At 43.5% G+C, this 16,571-nt stretch overlaps 1 protein-coding gene across 2 annotated transcripts in view; it reads right to left on the bottom strand.

Moving 5' to 3' along the window:
• ZNF507 (zinc finger protein 507) overlaps nt 1-6,569 on the bottom strand; it is a 29,971-nt gene extending 23,402 nt beyond the window's left edge. For both annotated transcript variants that reach the window (XM_069739312.1, XM_069739313.1), the window contains exon 1: nt 6,507-6,569. The gene's annotated coding sequence lies outside the window, so the exon portion shown is untranslated. The remainder of the gene's footprint in view (nt 1-6,506) is intronic.
• Between the last annotated feature and the right edge of the window lie 10,002 nt (nt 6,570-16,571).

The following is a 16,571-nucleotide window of genomic DNA, read 5'->3' as shown; positions in this document are numbered from 1 at the left end:
CAGATTCAAGTTTTGGAAATCTTATAGATCCCTCTAGTGGTGGCTGCAGACAGGATCTTATTATGTATCTCTGTATACAGAGAGCTCCCCCTAGTGGTGACTGCAGACAGGATATTATCATGTATCTCTGTATACAGGGAGCTCCCCCTAGTGGTGGCTGCAGACAGGATATTATCATGTATCTCTGTATACAGGGAGCTCCCCCTAGTGGTGGCTGCAGACAGGATCTTATCATGTATCTCTGTATACAGGGAGCTCCCCCTAGTGGTGGCTGCAAACAGGATCTTATAACATATCTCTGTATACAGGGAGCTCCCCCTAGTGGTGACTGCAGACAGGCTCTTATCATGTATCTCTGTATACAGGGAACTCCCCCTAGTGGTGGCTGCAGACAGGATCTTATCATGTATCTCTGTATACAGGGAGCTCCCCCTAGTGGTGACTGCAGACAGGATCTTATCATGTATCTCTGTATACAGGTAGCTCCCCCTAGTGGTGACTGCAGACAGGATCTTATCATGTATCTCTGTATACAGGGAGCTCCCCCTAGTGGTGGCTGCAGACAGGATCTTATCATGTATCTCTGTATACAGGGAACTCCCCCTAGTGGTGGCTGCAGACAGGATCTTATCATGTATCTCTGTATACAGGGAACTCCCCCTAGTGGTGGCTGCAGACAGGATCTTATCATGTATCTCTGTATACAGGGAGCTCCCCCTAGTGGTGACTGCAGACAGGATCTTATCATGTATCTCTGTATACAGGTAGCTCCCCCTAGTGGTGGCTGCAGACAGGATCTTATCATGTATCTCTGTATACAGGGAGCTCCCCCTAGTGGTGGCTGCAGACAGGATCTTATCATGTATCTCTGTATACAGGGAACTCCCCCTAGTGGTGGCTGCAGACAGGATCTTATCATGTATCTCTGTATACAGGGAACTCCCCCTAGTGGTGGCTGCAGACAGGATCTTATCATGTATCTCTGTATACAGGGAGCTCCCCCTAGTGGTGACTGCAGACAGGATCTTATCATGTATCTCTGTATACAGGTAGCTCCCCCTAGTGGTGACTGCAGACAGGATCTTATCATGTATCTCTGTATACAGGTAGCTCCCCCTAGTGGTGACTGCAGACAGGATCTTATCATGTATCCCTGTATACAGGTAGCTCCCCCTAGTGGTGGCTGCAGACAGGATCTTATCATGTATCTCTGTATACAGGGAGCTCCCCCTAGTGGTGGCTGCAGACAGGATCTTATCATGTATCTCTGTATACAGGGAACTCCCCCTAGTGGTGGCTGCAGACAGGATCTTATCATGCATCTCTGTATACAGGGAACTCCCCCTAGTGGTGGCTGCAGACAGGATCTTATCATGTATCTCTGTATACAGGGAGCTCCCCCTAGTGGTGGCTGCAGACAGGATCTTATCATGTATCTCTGTATACAGGGAGCTCCCCCTAGTGGTGGCTGCAGACAGGACCTTATCATGTATCTCTGTATACAGGGAGCTCCCCCTAGTGGTGGCTGCAGACAGGATCTTATCATGTATCTCTGTATACAGGGAGCTCCCCCTAGAGGTAGCTGCAGACAGGATCTTATCATATATCTCTGTATACAGGGAGCTCCCCCTAGTGGTGGCTGCAGACAGGCTCTTATCATGTATCTCTGTATACAGGGAGCTCCCCCTAGTGGTGGCTGCAGACAGGGTCTTATCATGTATCTCTGTATACAGGGAGCTCCCCCTAGTGGTGGCTGCAGACAGGGTCTTATCATGTATCTCTGTATACAGGGAGCTCCCCCTAGTGGTGGCTGCAGACAGGGTCTTATCATGTATCTCTGTATACAGGATGCTCCCCCTGGTGGTGGCTGCAGACAGGATCTTATCATGTATCTGTATACAGGGAGCTCCCCCTAGTGGTGGCTGCAGACAGGCTCTTATCATGTATCTCTGTATACATGGAGCTCCCCCTAGTGGTGGCTGCAGACAGGCTCTTATCATGTATCTCTGTATACAGGGAGCTCCCCCTAGTGGTGGCTGCAGACAGGCTCTTATCATGTATCTCTGTATACAGGGAGCTCCCCCTAGTGGTGGCTGCAGACAGGGTCTTATCATGTATCTCTGTATACAGGGAGCTCCCCCTAGTGGTGACTGCAGACAGGATCTTATCATGTATCTCTGTATACAGGGAGCTCCCCCTAGTGGTGACTGCAGATATAATCTTATCATGTATCTCTGTATACAGGGAGCTCCCCCTAGTGGTGACTGCAGACAGGATCTTATCATGTATCTCTGTATACAGGGAGCCCCCCCTAGTGGTGGCTGCAGACAGGATCTTATCATGTATCTCTGTATACAGGGAGCTCCCCCTAGTGGTGACTGCAGACAGGATCTTATCATATATCTCTGTATACAGGGAGCTCCCCCTAGTGGTGACTGCAGACAGGATCTTATCATGTATCTCTGTATACAGGGAGCTCCCCCTAGTGGTGGCTGCAGACAGGATCTTATCATGTATCTCTGTATACAGGGAGCTCCCCCTAGTGGTGGCTGCAGACAGGCTCTTATCATGTATCTCTGTATACAGGGAGCTCCCCCTAGTGGTGGCTGCAGACAGGCAGCATCTTGTCATGTATCTCTGTATACAGGGAGCTCCCCCTAGTGGTGGCTGCAGACAGGCTCTTATCATGTATCTCTGTATACAGGGAGCTCCCCCTAGTGGTGGCTGCAGACAGGCAGCATCTTGTCATGTATCTCTGTATGCAGGGATCTGCCCCTAGTGGTGAATGCAGCCAACACTACTTAAAGTTTTATTCCAATATCCAAGATCCTATCCCAATATGTAGTAGGTGTAATAATAATATTAGCAAATATCTCCAATTAGACATGTAGTATAGTTTTTTTGATTTTTGCTATGTCTCTTTCCTCAGGTGCAGGCATTGCAGGACCTTAGGTATCCATGGTTAAGACCACTAGCAACTAGTCATCACCTTATCAGTGGACGTAACCATGGATACCTAAGGTCCTGCAATGTCCTGCACATGGGTAAGTGACGACTTGTCAGAAAAACTATACTAACATTTCTATTTGGAGGTATTTGCTAATATTATTATTACACCTACTACATATTGGGATAGGATCTTGGAGATGGGAATACCCATTCAACCCTTAGTTGTGGGCCTTTGCATGGGATTTGGAGTTCTTTGTATAAACAAATTGAGCCTACTTTTCGTATTTTGGACTAGAATTTGCTAACAAAGCCTTTAGCTCAGTTGGGTACAGTCAACTTTTTTCTGTGGAAGAACCTGTCACTACTTTTCTGTTCTACCAGCTAAAAAAATTTTATTCAGTGTCATCTATACATTCCCTAAATACTTATGTAACCCCCTGACTCCCCATGTATCACCCATAAAAACCCTTTATATTTCTCCCACGATTGGATCCGTCTGGTCAAATGGTTTCTTGCGCATGCGCACTTCTGCTTTTCGGCTTTGCCTGCAGTTGGGCAAAGCATACTGCGAAAGCCGGGCACGATATTTCACAGCGACCTGCGCCATCCACGTCAAGGACTGTGTGCAACAGCCGAGGAGAGGGGTGGAGTGAGTGAACGGAAGCCACGTCCATCTGACCGGACGGACCTCATTAGCATACATCGCAGGAGAAATATAAAAGGGTTTTATGGGTGATACATGGGGAGTCGGGGTTACATAAGCATTTAGGGAATGCATAGCTGACACTGACTAAAATGATATTTTTAGTGGGTAGAACAGAAATGAGGTGACAGGTTCCCTTTAAGGGGATATTTTGATTAATGAATAATACACACTGTTTTTTTCAGGATCTCTGCTTGCTGTCACTGAAACGAAAACTATCCCTAGCCATGTCCAACTGTGCATGGTTCATCCCCGTGTATTGGAGCTCGGTTTCTCGATGTGAAAGTGGCAGGGGTCTATAGACATGAACGACATTCTCCAGATACTTAACATCTGCTCCCGGCAGTACCTCAACCCCAGCTGACATCTGAGCCCCGTGGGTGGGTCCCGATGTGCTCAGGATGTGGTTTGTGAGAGATGCATAAAGCTAAAGAACAATGGCCGCCGGGGGACACTAATGTAAGGAGCTGGGCAAGTTCTCATGCTGTCAGTGAATGGCGACAGCCATTGTTCTCACCTAAGTAACCTAACACCGTTACATTGTATCAGTCTAAACAATCCCCTGAACACATCAGAAATGTTTCCTCCTGCAGTTGCTACAATGTGTCAGTGCAGATACTGGTTCTGTATAAGGGGTGGATGTGCAATACCCAGCTATGGCCACTATACAGTGGACGGAGCACTTCCACCTGCCAAGGACATCTGATCAACAGGGGGGAGTCTCACCACCGTCACTGATCAGATATTGATGACTTATCCCAGCGTTAGGCCATCAATGGAAAACCCCTTTAAATGGCATCTGTCAGCCCAAACCAAGCGCACAGCCTTGTGAGGGATATCACTAGTGAAGATTCATCAAACATGTAAACTGTGCTTGGTGCACCCTGGGTGTGACCAGGGGGGTCTCAGTGATTCACTCCACCCACTTGCTTGCATGACCCCGCCTACCTCACTGATGACGGACAGCTCTGGTTTGATACTCACCCAATGGTTGATTTCACTGTGGAATTATTCTGGGATGAATAAACAAAGTGCTCACGGTGGTATTTTTCCAGTAAAATAAGAACACCATAATGTGTTCTCGTGGTGCAGACAGCATTTGTTGGGTACACGATCCGCCCGTGCATGACTAAAGTTTTTACTTTCATATAGCTGCAGGTGTGACCAAGCCACAAATCCGAAGCGTGAGGACCTGACCCCCAGAAGTATACATTTTTATTTTGCTGCGCATTCGCAGCGGCTCCCGTGGGTCGACTGTGCTACGCACTCGCAGCGGCTCCCGTGGGTGGACTGTGCTGTGCAGTCGCAGCGGCACCCGTGGGTGGACTGTGCTGTGCAGTCGCAGCGGCACCCGTGGGTGGACTGTGCTGTGCAGTCGCAGCGGCACCCGTGGGTGGACTGTGCTACGCACTCGCAGCGGCACCCGTGGGTGGACTGTGCTGTGCATTCGCAGCGGCTCCCGTGGATGGACTGACTGTGCTACACATTCGCAGCGGCGCCCGTGGGTGGACTTACTGTGCTACACATTCACAGCGGCGCCTGTGAATGTGCTACACATTCGCAGCGACTATCGTGGGTGGACTGTGCTGCGCATTTGCAGAGCGCCTGTGGGAAGACTTTGCTGCACATTCGCAGCGTGCCCATGGGTCGCTTTGCTGCGGATTCGCAGTGCCGTCCAGGTGTGGATTTGCTGCGGATGTGCAGCGCCATCCAGATGTGGATCTGCTGCGTTTTCGAGGAGCGTCCGTGTGTGGAGTTTGCTGCGGATTCGCAGCGCGCCTGTGGGTCGGATTGCTGCAGATTTTCAGCGCCATCCAGGTGTGGATTTGCTGCGGCTTCGCAGAGCCGAACAGGTGTGGATTTGCTGCGGCTTCGCAGAGCGCCCGTTGGTTCTGGGTGGATTCGCAGCAGATTTCCCCCTGCTTCCTATGTTTCATATGTCTGTGAGACACTGGTTGTCTTGGCAATATTCGGCCTGACTCCTGTCTCCAAGGACCTCCACTAACCGGCTCATGGCACATACAAAGCGGTTGGGCCATGTTTTCAAATGCAAGCAACTGGCACTAAAAAGTTATTCCAGTTTTTTAGAAACTGTCACCTACCCATCCCCTGAACGCTGGTGGTTTGGGGGTCCGACCACCAGGAATCCCCCCCATCTAAAAGGACAGGAAGACAGACTCGCGCACCACCACTGCTTTCACTGTCTGTGGGTCTGAGTGTGACGCGAGGTGTGCACATGTCTGTCCTCCAGCCCCATTAGATGGGGGGCAGTGGTGGGACCCCTCCGATCAGGGCTATAACCCTTTAAATGCCAGTTTCTTAGCTCTCTGACAGCAAATGGAGATCTTAAAATGTAAATATAAAAAAAGGCAAAACAGCAGAACTTGTATAAAAGCCGCCTCTGGCGTGTACTCTGCACCTTACAACCCCCACAAATGGGACTACAACTCCCAGCATGCCCTGATCCCCATCCAAAAGAAGCTTCTACAGTCACCAGAGATGGAGGAAAGGGGGGATTCAATGCTTGTTTGCAGCTTTTGTAGGGACTGGAGACTGGCGAGCAAGGCATGCTGGGACTTGTAGTCCCGCCGCAGTCACGTGACCGCCCCGGAGCGCCGTTACTGTTCGCTACACACGGGCAGGGAGGGAGGGGAAGCTGGCAGCCTTTTGTTTTGGTCAGGCAACGTGACAACAAGGGGAAGGGGCAGGCCACACACAGCAGAGGAGGCAGACACGGCCTGTTACCAGCTCCATCCTCCTCCCCTCACCGCCGACACTTCAGGGCAGAACACCCGCCGCCTCTCCACCCCCAGACTAGCAATGAACCGACGAAATAAAGGCTCAAACATCCTACCGGGGAAGGAAGAGGCCGCCGCAAACTCTCCTCTCCGCTCCTCTCTCCTCTCAGGCGTTTCAAAATGGCGGCGTGCAAGAGGTGGATCACGTGACACGACATGACAGGTCAGGTGGGCCTCGGCCGTGACGTCAGCGAGGGCTCGGCAGCGGGAGGGGAAATGGTGGGAGGGGCTTAAAAGAGGCGGGAAGTGGCGGCGGCGGCGGCTTCGCCTCACACAGAGGGACACCTGTCTGCTCGCACAGTGCGTGACCAAAAATCACAAAATGTCGCCACAGCCGCTCTGTCCATCATTATAACACACAAGAGCCGTCTACGAAACTGCAGCTTGTGTCTGTCCCCAGCTGCTGAGAATGACTACAACTCCCAGCATCGTCAAAACCCCTTTGCAGCCTTGTTACCTCATAGTTAAGTCAAAAGTGGCGCCATTTCTGCCCTTCTGTGGCGCATATTTTACATATCGCAAGGTATTATTTTTTTTATGAGGTATTATCTCTATTTAACCCCTTCAAAATCACATGTACAATGATTAAAAAAACCATTTCAGTCAAAAAAGCCCGAATGCTCAACTAAAGTCGTTTTAAGACATGCTTTGATCACTTCTGTGCCACGACTTAGTCCTGTTGTTGTATATCTCCATCCTCGTTCATTTTATTGTGAGGAATTGCCCATATTTAGGCCTTCCAAAACACAAATACCGACAACCTGACAGAAAAAAATGGTTACAAAATGCAAATATGCCCCAAATTTCACTCAATAGGTGCAACAGGATTAATAAAATCAAGTTTTAGGACTTACGAGAACAAGCTCTGCCCCATGATTTTGTCCTCTTGTATCTTCGTCCATTTTGTTTTGTGAGGAATTGTCCATATTAAGTCCTTCCAAAACACATATATTAACAACCTGACAGAAAAATGGTTAAAAAATGCAAATATGCCCCAAATTTTAGTCTAATAAGCCATTAAAATCAAGTTTTAGTGCGTACAATAATAATTTCCATGCCGTGATTTAGTTCTGTCGTTCCCTAACCATCGTCCTCGTCTGTACAACCATTTTTGTCAGGAATTCTCCATATTTAGTCCCTTTGGGGCACAAAAAAAGAAAAACCTGACACAAACCTGTAGTTTACACAAAAAAAAAAACACACAAAAATGTCCAAAATTTCAGTCAAAAAGTCATTTAAAGTCAAGTCCTAGGCCGAATACATCGATAATTTACTATCGTTGTATCGTTCATGATCGGATGTTGATATTTTGTGGTATTTATATATGGCTGCCGGGAAGTTATTGTAATTTTTTTTTTCATATTTCGCCCTCTTTTTGTATTTTTTTATGAGAGAGCGTCGCGTCATTCTCATCCGACAGACGGCTTTGCAAATCTTATATAAATATGTATGAAAACAATAAATAAATAAAAATTGAGTTAATTTAAATGTAAAAGTAAAAAAATGCTTTAAATTAGATATAAAAAAGTCCAAAATATTGCTTTAATTAAAAATATAATAAAAAAAAAAATAAAACTGCTTTAGTTTAAGCAATAAAAACTGAAAAAAAAATTAATATAAGTCGAAATAAATGAATACATGGTTTGAATTGAATAAAAAAAAATAAAGCAAAAATATTGCTTTAATTAAAAAAGAAAACAACAAAAAATGAAATAAAAATAAAATAAAAAATGCTTTAGTTGAAGTAAAAAATGAAAAACTTTAATTTGGTTAAAAATAAAAGAATGATTTGAATAAAAAAATATATATATTAAATAATAAAAATATGAAATATTGCTTTAATTAAATAATAATAAAAGCAAGTGAAATAAAAAAGATTACCGTAGTTTAAGTAAAAAATAAATGAAAAAAAGCTTTAAGTAAAAATTATGAATAAATGCACAGAATTAAATAAAAATATATAAAAATAGTTTTTATTTTTTTTTTCTTTTCTCTGCAGCTAGACCTTCAGACACAATAAAGCCGCGAAATAAAAGAAAAATTAAATTTGATGGAAATTTCATCGCTTTCCCTGATTAAATTTTGATGGAGGCTGAAGACCCTACCCCCCACCCAAAAAAAAAGCAAGTGTCTGATATAACCTGACTGACATTCGGTATAATTATTAGTATTTAATTACGCGATTTTTATGAGTGACACATCAGTGGAGCAAACGGGGGTAATTATTCGGTCGTGAGTGACAATTTTTTAAAAATGTATGCTTGTCACTGACAATGATGGACATTTGCTAGGCGGGGGAATCGAAAGCTGCCACGGTTTGTTGGCCGACGTGACTGACGTTAAGGGTTTTTTACTTCGAAAAGCTGAAACCATAATGAATCGGTTATCATATTTATGAGTGACAATCTTAACAATGCATCGGGGTCCCGACGTGGACATGAGTGATACCATTTAGATGTAAAAGTAAGATTCGGGGCTGCAATAATAGGTCTGCATAGCTTGCACTTTATTCCCCGCTGTCATGCACAGCAAGCATTCTTCATTAAATGTCACGAGATGGCAGCTCTGACAGCGGAGAAAAGTAAATGTGGCCTAAAGGTGCGCTTCAAGACAATATGCATAATATATTTCACCATACCTTCGTCTTTTTTTTTTTTAATATGTTAAAAAAAAAAGTAATTTGCGCTGCATGGTAATTTTTCATGTCCTGCCAAACCATTCTCAACATTTGCTAGAAATTTTTTAAGGGCTCCCCCAGCTCCGTAAAAACGCCATTAGGAAAGTCAGTTCCTGACTACAAAAAAAATAATAATAAAAAAAAATCCTTAACTATTAACATCCGCGAAAGGTGTACAAATGCCTTTACTGCGTAGCAGCGGGAAAACACGCTACGTACGAGGAAAGTGAAAGCGGGAAGTGAGAAGCGATACCATAAAGATCCTCCAGGACGTTCAAACGTTACGAAAACCTCCTAACTACAGTATATATAGGAAAAAAAATAATAAAAACTATTTTTTTTTACTTTTTTTGGGGGGGTTGGCCTGGAAAATATCGCTACATCCAGCTTTTTCCTGCATGCCAATTTTCTCATGCAAGCAAGAGGTAAAAGAATATATTTTAGACAGGCGAGTTACATAAAAACTAGTTACGTTTTCTATTATGTAATTTCATTTTTTTACTCCACTAAAAATATATATATATGTAAAATATTTCAGAAAAAAAATTCAAGGCCTTCTGCATAGATGCCTGTTAATCGGGTTTTGAAAAATGTAAAACTCTAGCCAGGATGTCACTTACAATTACAGGACTGGAGATACTTACATGGATTATTTTTGATATTTCTCCCAAAAATTGGTTTAACTTCCATGGATGAATTATGCTTTAAAAATATTTTTTTTTTAGTATATTTTTAAAATATATTTTCAAAGATTTTTTTTTATACTTTTTTTCAAAGACAACCATAGCTAGCAGTAATAAAAGGGGGGGTATAATCAATCATGTTCACTGACTGTGAGTTAGGAAGTTAAAAGTGGGATTTGAGAAGCGCTGTTGTAAAGGTCCTCCACCAAATTCAGTCGTTCTGAAGATTTCTTTTTAACTTTGGTATATGCGTAAGTAAAAAAATATATATTTTTAGGGGGCCTGAAAAATATCACTAGGGTCAGCTCCTTCTCACGTGCAAGAGGTAAATTATTTTTTTTTTTAGACATGGTAATGATATTAAAATATATATTTTTTTAAATATAAAAAAAATGTAAAAACTATTTATAGTTTCAGTTAAAATATATATTTTTTAAATATAAAAAAAAAATTAAAACCATAATTCATACATGGAAATTAAAATAAATTCTGATTTGGGAGAAATATTAAAAAGGAATACATTTCCTGAAATTGTAAGGGCCAATTTTACTGTATGCATAGACGGTTTACGAACATTTATGCAACAGGCCTGAAATTGACTCTTTTTTTTTCAGAATTTTTTTTCCCATCTTTTAGTTTATTTTTAGTGATGTGGAAGAAACATAACATAATAAAAAATGTGACCATTGCAGAGACGACCATCGTTGGCAGTAAAAGAAGTATTAGGTATCAATAGGGATCTCACCACGTTCTTTATCTGCGTATTAGGAGGGTGAAAGTAAGAAGCACTACAGTAAAGATCCTCCAAGAAGTTCATTTGTTATGAAAACTTTTTTTTAATTACGGTATATACAAAAAAATATTATTTTATTTTTTTGGGGGGGGGGGAGTTGGGCCTAGACAATATTGGTATGGACAGCTCTTTATTGTATCCTAATTCGCATGTGTAAACATGTAAATTATTTTAGATTTATTTCACACACAAAAATTACATAAAAACATATTTTTTAAGTATTAAAATGTCAAAAAAAAATTCTAGAAACCACAATTCATACAAAAAAAGTTCTAATTCCAATTTTGGAAAAATATTAAATCCGAGAATAAGAATAATCCGAGTAAGTATATTCAGTCCTGATAAAAAAGGGGAGAAGCCAGCGCTGCTTATGGTCAGAACGCAATATATATTCTGTCCTGAAACTGTAAATGACATTTGGGTTGTTTTTCCATTACACAAAGCCGGTTTACTAACAGTTTTCTCACATCTATGCAGAAGGCCTGGAATTTTTTTAATTTTTTCATCTGAATTTTTGTACTATTTTTCCCCAGTTTTTTAGGTAATTTCTAATACAGTAAAAAAAATAACATAAAAGAAAATATAACTATTGTAAAGATGTCCATTGAAGTGTTTATTAATTAGCTAGGTAATTACGGATCATGATGATGGATATTGTGGTCCAGGTGTTATAATTTATTTAATTAATACAACTTTTTCCTAGTTGGTTCTAGATTCATAATATACTATGTAATACCATTGTAATATGTTTTATGTTTTTTTTTTACAGAAGTAGGAGAGCTGACGTGGTTACAGAAGTGAAAATGAAGAACCAATTGAGGCTACCTGAACCACAATTGAATTCTGAATCAGGTCTGTCATACAGCACCCTTGATATTTACTCTTTATATTTACTATATGTGTATTACTCTACTTCCACATACCACCTTTTCTCACAGATGAAATAAAATGTTCCACAGCATTTGATATTGGAAAATTATTTTGCTATCGCTCCTACTGGAAAAGGTAGTTCAGCTTTTAGGTCCCCAACTGCAGCTTGTTGCGTGCCCATACAATATAACCGCCATAGGGACATCAATCATGCATCTCTGTGTAGGCTTCATGCACTGGACCATGGCTGGAGTAATGTGGTACATGTCTAGTTTAGACATTCTCCTACAGTTTTGGTGCTGCAGAACATATTTTCTACACAGTACTAGGTTACCAAACCCATCCTATTTAGGAACAGATTAGCTAATAAATTTGATTACAGCTAATCAAGTAGGAGATGCTGGCTTATACAGTAGGAGGCATGTTGTGAATTCTGCTCTTGGGTTCCCTCCAGTGGTTGTAGGTGGGAATGCAGTTGTCTCTGAGTCGCAGTCCTTGCCAGGTGAATCTGCTGATTGCAGCTCTGACTGGGATATTTAGGTGTGCAGGATTCATTAGTCCTTGCCAGTTGCCAATGTTTCTTCTGAAGTGTTGGATCACTTTCTGGCTTCTCCTGCTCAGCTGTCAATTCAGCAAAGATAAGTGTCTGGTTTTTGTTTCTGTGGCACACATGCAGTGTGCTTATATTCTGTGCTATTCATTTGTTTTCACTTGTCCAGCTTAGACTGTGTCAGTGTTTTCTCAGTCTTGTTGGATTCTGTGGGGATGCAGATATACGCTCCACATCTTTAGTTAGATGGTGGAGTTTTAGTATTTTCTGCTGTGGATATTTTTGGAAGGATTTTTAATACTGACCGCTTAGTATCCTGTCCTATCCTTTCCTATTTAGCTAGTGTGTGCCTCATTTGCTAAATCCTGTTTCCTGCCTGCGTGTGTCTTTTCCTCTACTACTCACAGTCAATATTTGTGGGGGGCTGCCTATCCTTTGGGGTTCTGCTCTGAGGCAAGGTAGAAATTCCTATTTCCATCTATAGGGGTATTTAGTCCTCCGGCTGTGTCGAGGTGTCTAGGTTTTGTTAGGCACACCCCACGGCTACTTCTAGTTGCGGTGATAAGATCAGGGTTTGAGGTCAGTATATTTACCACCTACTCCAGTGAAAGTTTTCATGCTGCTCCAAGGTCACCTGATCATAACAGAGGCAGTTCACAGGATTCCCATCCAGCAGACATGGAGAATTGACGGGACCACTGGACTTGGGTCCAGAGAAACGATTCTATCATCTCTACTAAATATATATGTGGCTAGTAATAAATCTGGGGATATAGTCACATGCGGCAGACATTTCTGTGACTGAAGGTACATGAATTTCTGAAAACCATATATGTTCATACAGATTTTTTTTATGCAGTTTTTGGTCCCGATTCTGTGCCAAAGTTTCCTTTAGGCTACATTCCCACGATGAGCTGTTGGTGAGTTTTTGATATTGCAGATTTTCTACACCCATTAAGTAAAATAGAAATAAATAATAATAAAAAATAATAATAAATAGGTTACTTGCATTTTTTTTTAGAAAGTAAGAAGCATATAAAAAGTCACCAAAATCTCATAGTGGGAACATAGACTTAGGCCGGAGTCACACTACAGCGAGATTCGGCCAAGTCTCGCAGGTAAAAAACAAGCTCTGGTACCGGCACTCCGGAGCGGAGCGTGTTATGAAAGGCACTTCAGTAACACAATGTACATAGCGATCAGAGCACATACAGTGATCTGACAATAACCCAAAATAATAGAACGAGCTCTGAGACGTGGAAACTCTGTAGACCGCAATTCCCGATCCTCTCCAAACACAACTAGAGGCAGCTGTGGATTGCGCCTAACGCTCCCTATGCAACTCGGCACAGCCTGAGAAACTAACTAGCCTGAAGATAGAAAAATAAGCCTACCTTGCCTCAGAGAAATACCCCAAAGGAAAAGGCAGCCCCCCACATATAATGACTGTGAGTAAGATGAAAAGACAAACGTAGGGATGAAATAGATTCAGCAAAGTGAGGCCCGATATTCTAGACAGAACGAGGATAGGAAAGATAACTTTGCGGTCTACACAAAACCCTAAAGAAAACCACGCAAAGGGGCAAAAAGACCCTCCGTACCGAACTAACGGCACGTAGGTACACCCTTTGCGTCCCAGAGCTTCCAGCAAAACAAATAGACAAGCTGGACAGAAAAAATAGCAACAAATAGCAAAGAAACACTTAGCTATGCAGAGCAGCAGGCCACAGGAATGATCCAGAGAAACACAAGTCCAACACTGGAACATTGACAGGAAGCATGGATCAAAGCATCAGGTGGAGTTAAGTAGAGAAGCAGCTAACGACCTCACCAGATCACCTGAGGGAGGAAACTCAGAAGCTGCAGTACCACTTTCCTCCACAAACGGAAGATCCCAGAGAGAATCAGCCGAAGTACCACTTGTGACCACAGGAGTGAACTCTGCCACAGAATTCACAACAGGAGCGTGCGGCTCCATGTATTGCTCTGCTCCGGAGTGCCGGTGCCAGAGCTTGGTTTTAACCTGCGAGACTCGGCCGTATCTCACTGTGTGTGATCCCGGCCTTAAAAAGAGCTACAAATGTGCTTGCAACAAGCCTCCCAATCAATCGAAAAGGAAACCACGCCTATAGTGCACATGTTGTGTAAATCACGGCAAAACACATGTTTTTGTCACAATTTTTGTTGTGTGTAATGATTTTTTTTGCTAGGTTTTTTTGTCAGGAGAACACAACAAAACACACACCATATTGCTACACTCCATATTAACTACAGTGGCACGTAAAAGTTTAGGCACCCTGGTCAAATTACTGTTATTGTGAACAGTTAAGCAAGTTTAAGATGAAATGATCTCTAAAAAGGATAAAGTTAAAGATGACACACTTTCTTTGTGTTTTAGGTAAAAAATATCTAGTAATTTCTTACATTTTAAAAATTATAAAAAGTAAAAAAGTTTGGGCACCCTTGGTGATTTGTGTGCTCAGATAACTTTAACCAAGGTTTCAGATCTTAATTAGCCTGTTAGGGTTATGGCTTGTTCTCTATCATTGTTAGAAAAGGCGAAGTGATGCAAATTTCCCAGCTTTATAAAAACCCAGCCTCCTCTATCCTTGTGCCAAAACACAGCAGCCATGGGTTCTTCTAAGCAGCTGCCTAGCACTCTGAAAATGAAAATGATGGAGGCCAAAAAGCAAGAGGAATCTATAAGAAGATAGCACAGTGTTTTCAAGTTGCCCTTTCTTCAGTTTGAAATATAATTAAGAAATGGCAAATAAGAGGAACAGTGGAGGTCATGGTAAGGCCGGAGTCACACTACAGTGAGATACGGCTGAGTCTCGCAGGTTAAAAACAAGCTCTGGCACCTGCACTCCGGAGCGGAGCGTGCGGCTCCATATATTGCTATGCGGCTGCATGCTCCGCTCTGGAGTGCCGGTGCCAGAGCTTGGTTTTAACCTGCGAGACTCGGCCGTTTCTTGCTGTGTGTGATCCCGGCCTAAGGTCTAGAAGACCAAGCAAAATTTCTGTGAGAGTTACTCGTGGGATTGCTAGAGAGGCAAATCAGAACCCCTGCTTGACTACAAAAGACCTTCAGAAACATTTAGCAGACTGTGGAGTTGTGATACATTGTTCTACTGTTCGGAGACACCTTCACAAACATGGGCCTCACGGAAGAGTCATCAGAAGAAAACCTCTCCTGCATCTTCACCATATAAGGGCAGTCTCACACGTTCAGATATTTCCGGTACCGGAAAAATCGGTACCGGAATTATCCGTGTGCCGGTGCGTTTCTGTGGCACATCAGTGTGGCACACGTGCGGCACATGTGAGCCGCCCGTGTGCCCACTGGGTACCACACGCACCGTGCCGGAGACAGCGCTAAAGTTTAGCGCTGTCCCTGGCATCGTGCTGAAGCCCCATTCATATCTTCCCTGCAGCAGCGTTTGCTGTAGAGAAGATATGAATATTAGTGTGTAAAATCAATATCCAGGTCCCCATCCCCCTCCCACCCCCTGTGCGTCCCCACCGCTGTGATTAAAATACTCACCTAGCTTCCGGATCCCTCACAGCGCCCTGTCCTGGCCACACCTTGTACTGTATGAGCGGTCACGTGGGGCCGCTCATTTACAGTAATGAATATGCGGCTCCACCCCTTTGGGAGGTGGAGCCGCATATTCATGATTGTAATTGGCGGCCCCACGTGACCGCATACAGGAGAAGATGCGGCTAGGAGAGGAAGCAGCACTGGCGAGGGAGCGAGCCGGGTGAGTATTTTCAGAACAGCGGGGGGGTGGGGGGGGGAAGGCAAGGGGGGGGGGTGCACAGGGGGTGGGAGGGGCTTGGGCACATAGATCTTTATTTTAAACACACTTATTCATATCTTCTCTACAGCAAACGCTGCTGCAGGGAAGATATGAATCGTGGCTTCAGCACCAGTGGGGGGGACAGCGCTTACTGTAGCGTTGTCTCCTGCACGGCACACGGACTGCACACGGACAACGTCCGTGTGCGGTACGTGCTTTACACGGACCCATTGACTTTAAAGGGTCCGTGTAATACGTGCGCTCCCACGAACACTGACATGTCTCCGTGTTTGGCACACGGAGACACGGTCCGCAAAAAATCAATGACATCTGAACAGATGCATTGATTTTTATGTGTCTACGTGTGTCAGTGGCTCCGGTACGTGAGGAAACTGTCACCTCACGTACCGGAGCCACTGACGTGTGAAACCGGCCTAATTCAGCGTTAGAAGTATGCAAAAGAACATCTAAACAAGACGGATGTATTTTGGAAACAAGTCCTGAGGACCGATGAGGTAAAATAGAACTCTGTGGCCACAATGAACAAATGAATGTGTGGAGAAAAAAGGGCACAGAATTTCAGGAAAAGAAAATCTCGCCAACCATTAACCCCTTTACCCCGAAGGTGGTTTGCACGTTAAATACCAGACCAATTTTTATAATTCTGACTACTGTCACTTTATGTGGTTACAATTCTGGAAAGCATAAACGAATCCCGGTTATTCTGAGACTGTTTTTTCATAACATC

This window comes from Ranitomeya imitator, chromosome 9 (genome assembly GCF_032444005.1).
Source record: "Ranitomeya imitator isolate aRanImi1 chromosome 9, aRanImi1.pri, whole genome shotgun sequence".
Taxonomy (NCBI): Eukaryota; Metazoa; Chordata; class Amphibia; order Anura; family Dendrobatidae; genus Ranitomeya; species Ranitomeya imitator.
This window is presented reverse-complemented; position numbering and strand designations above follow the sequence as displayed.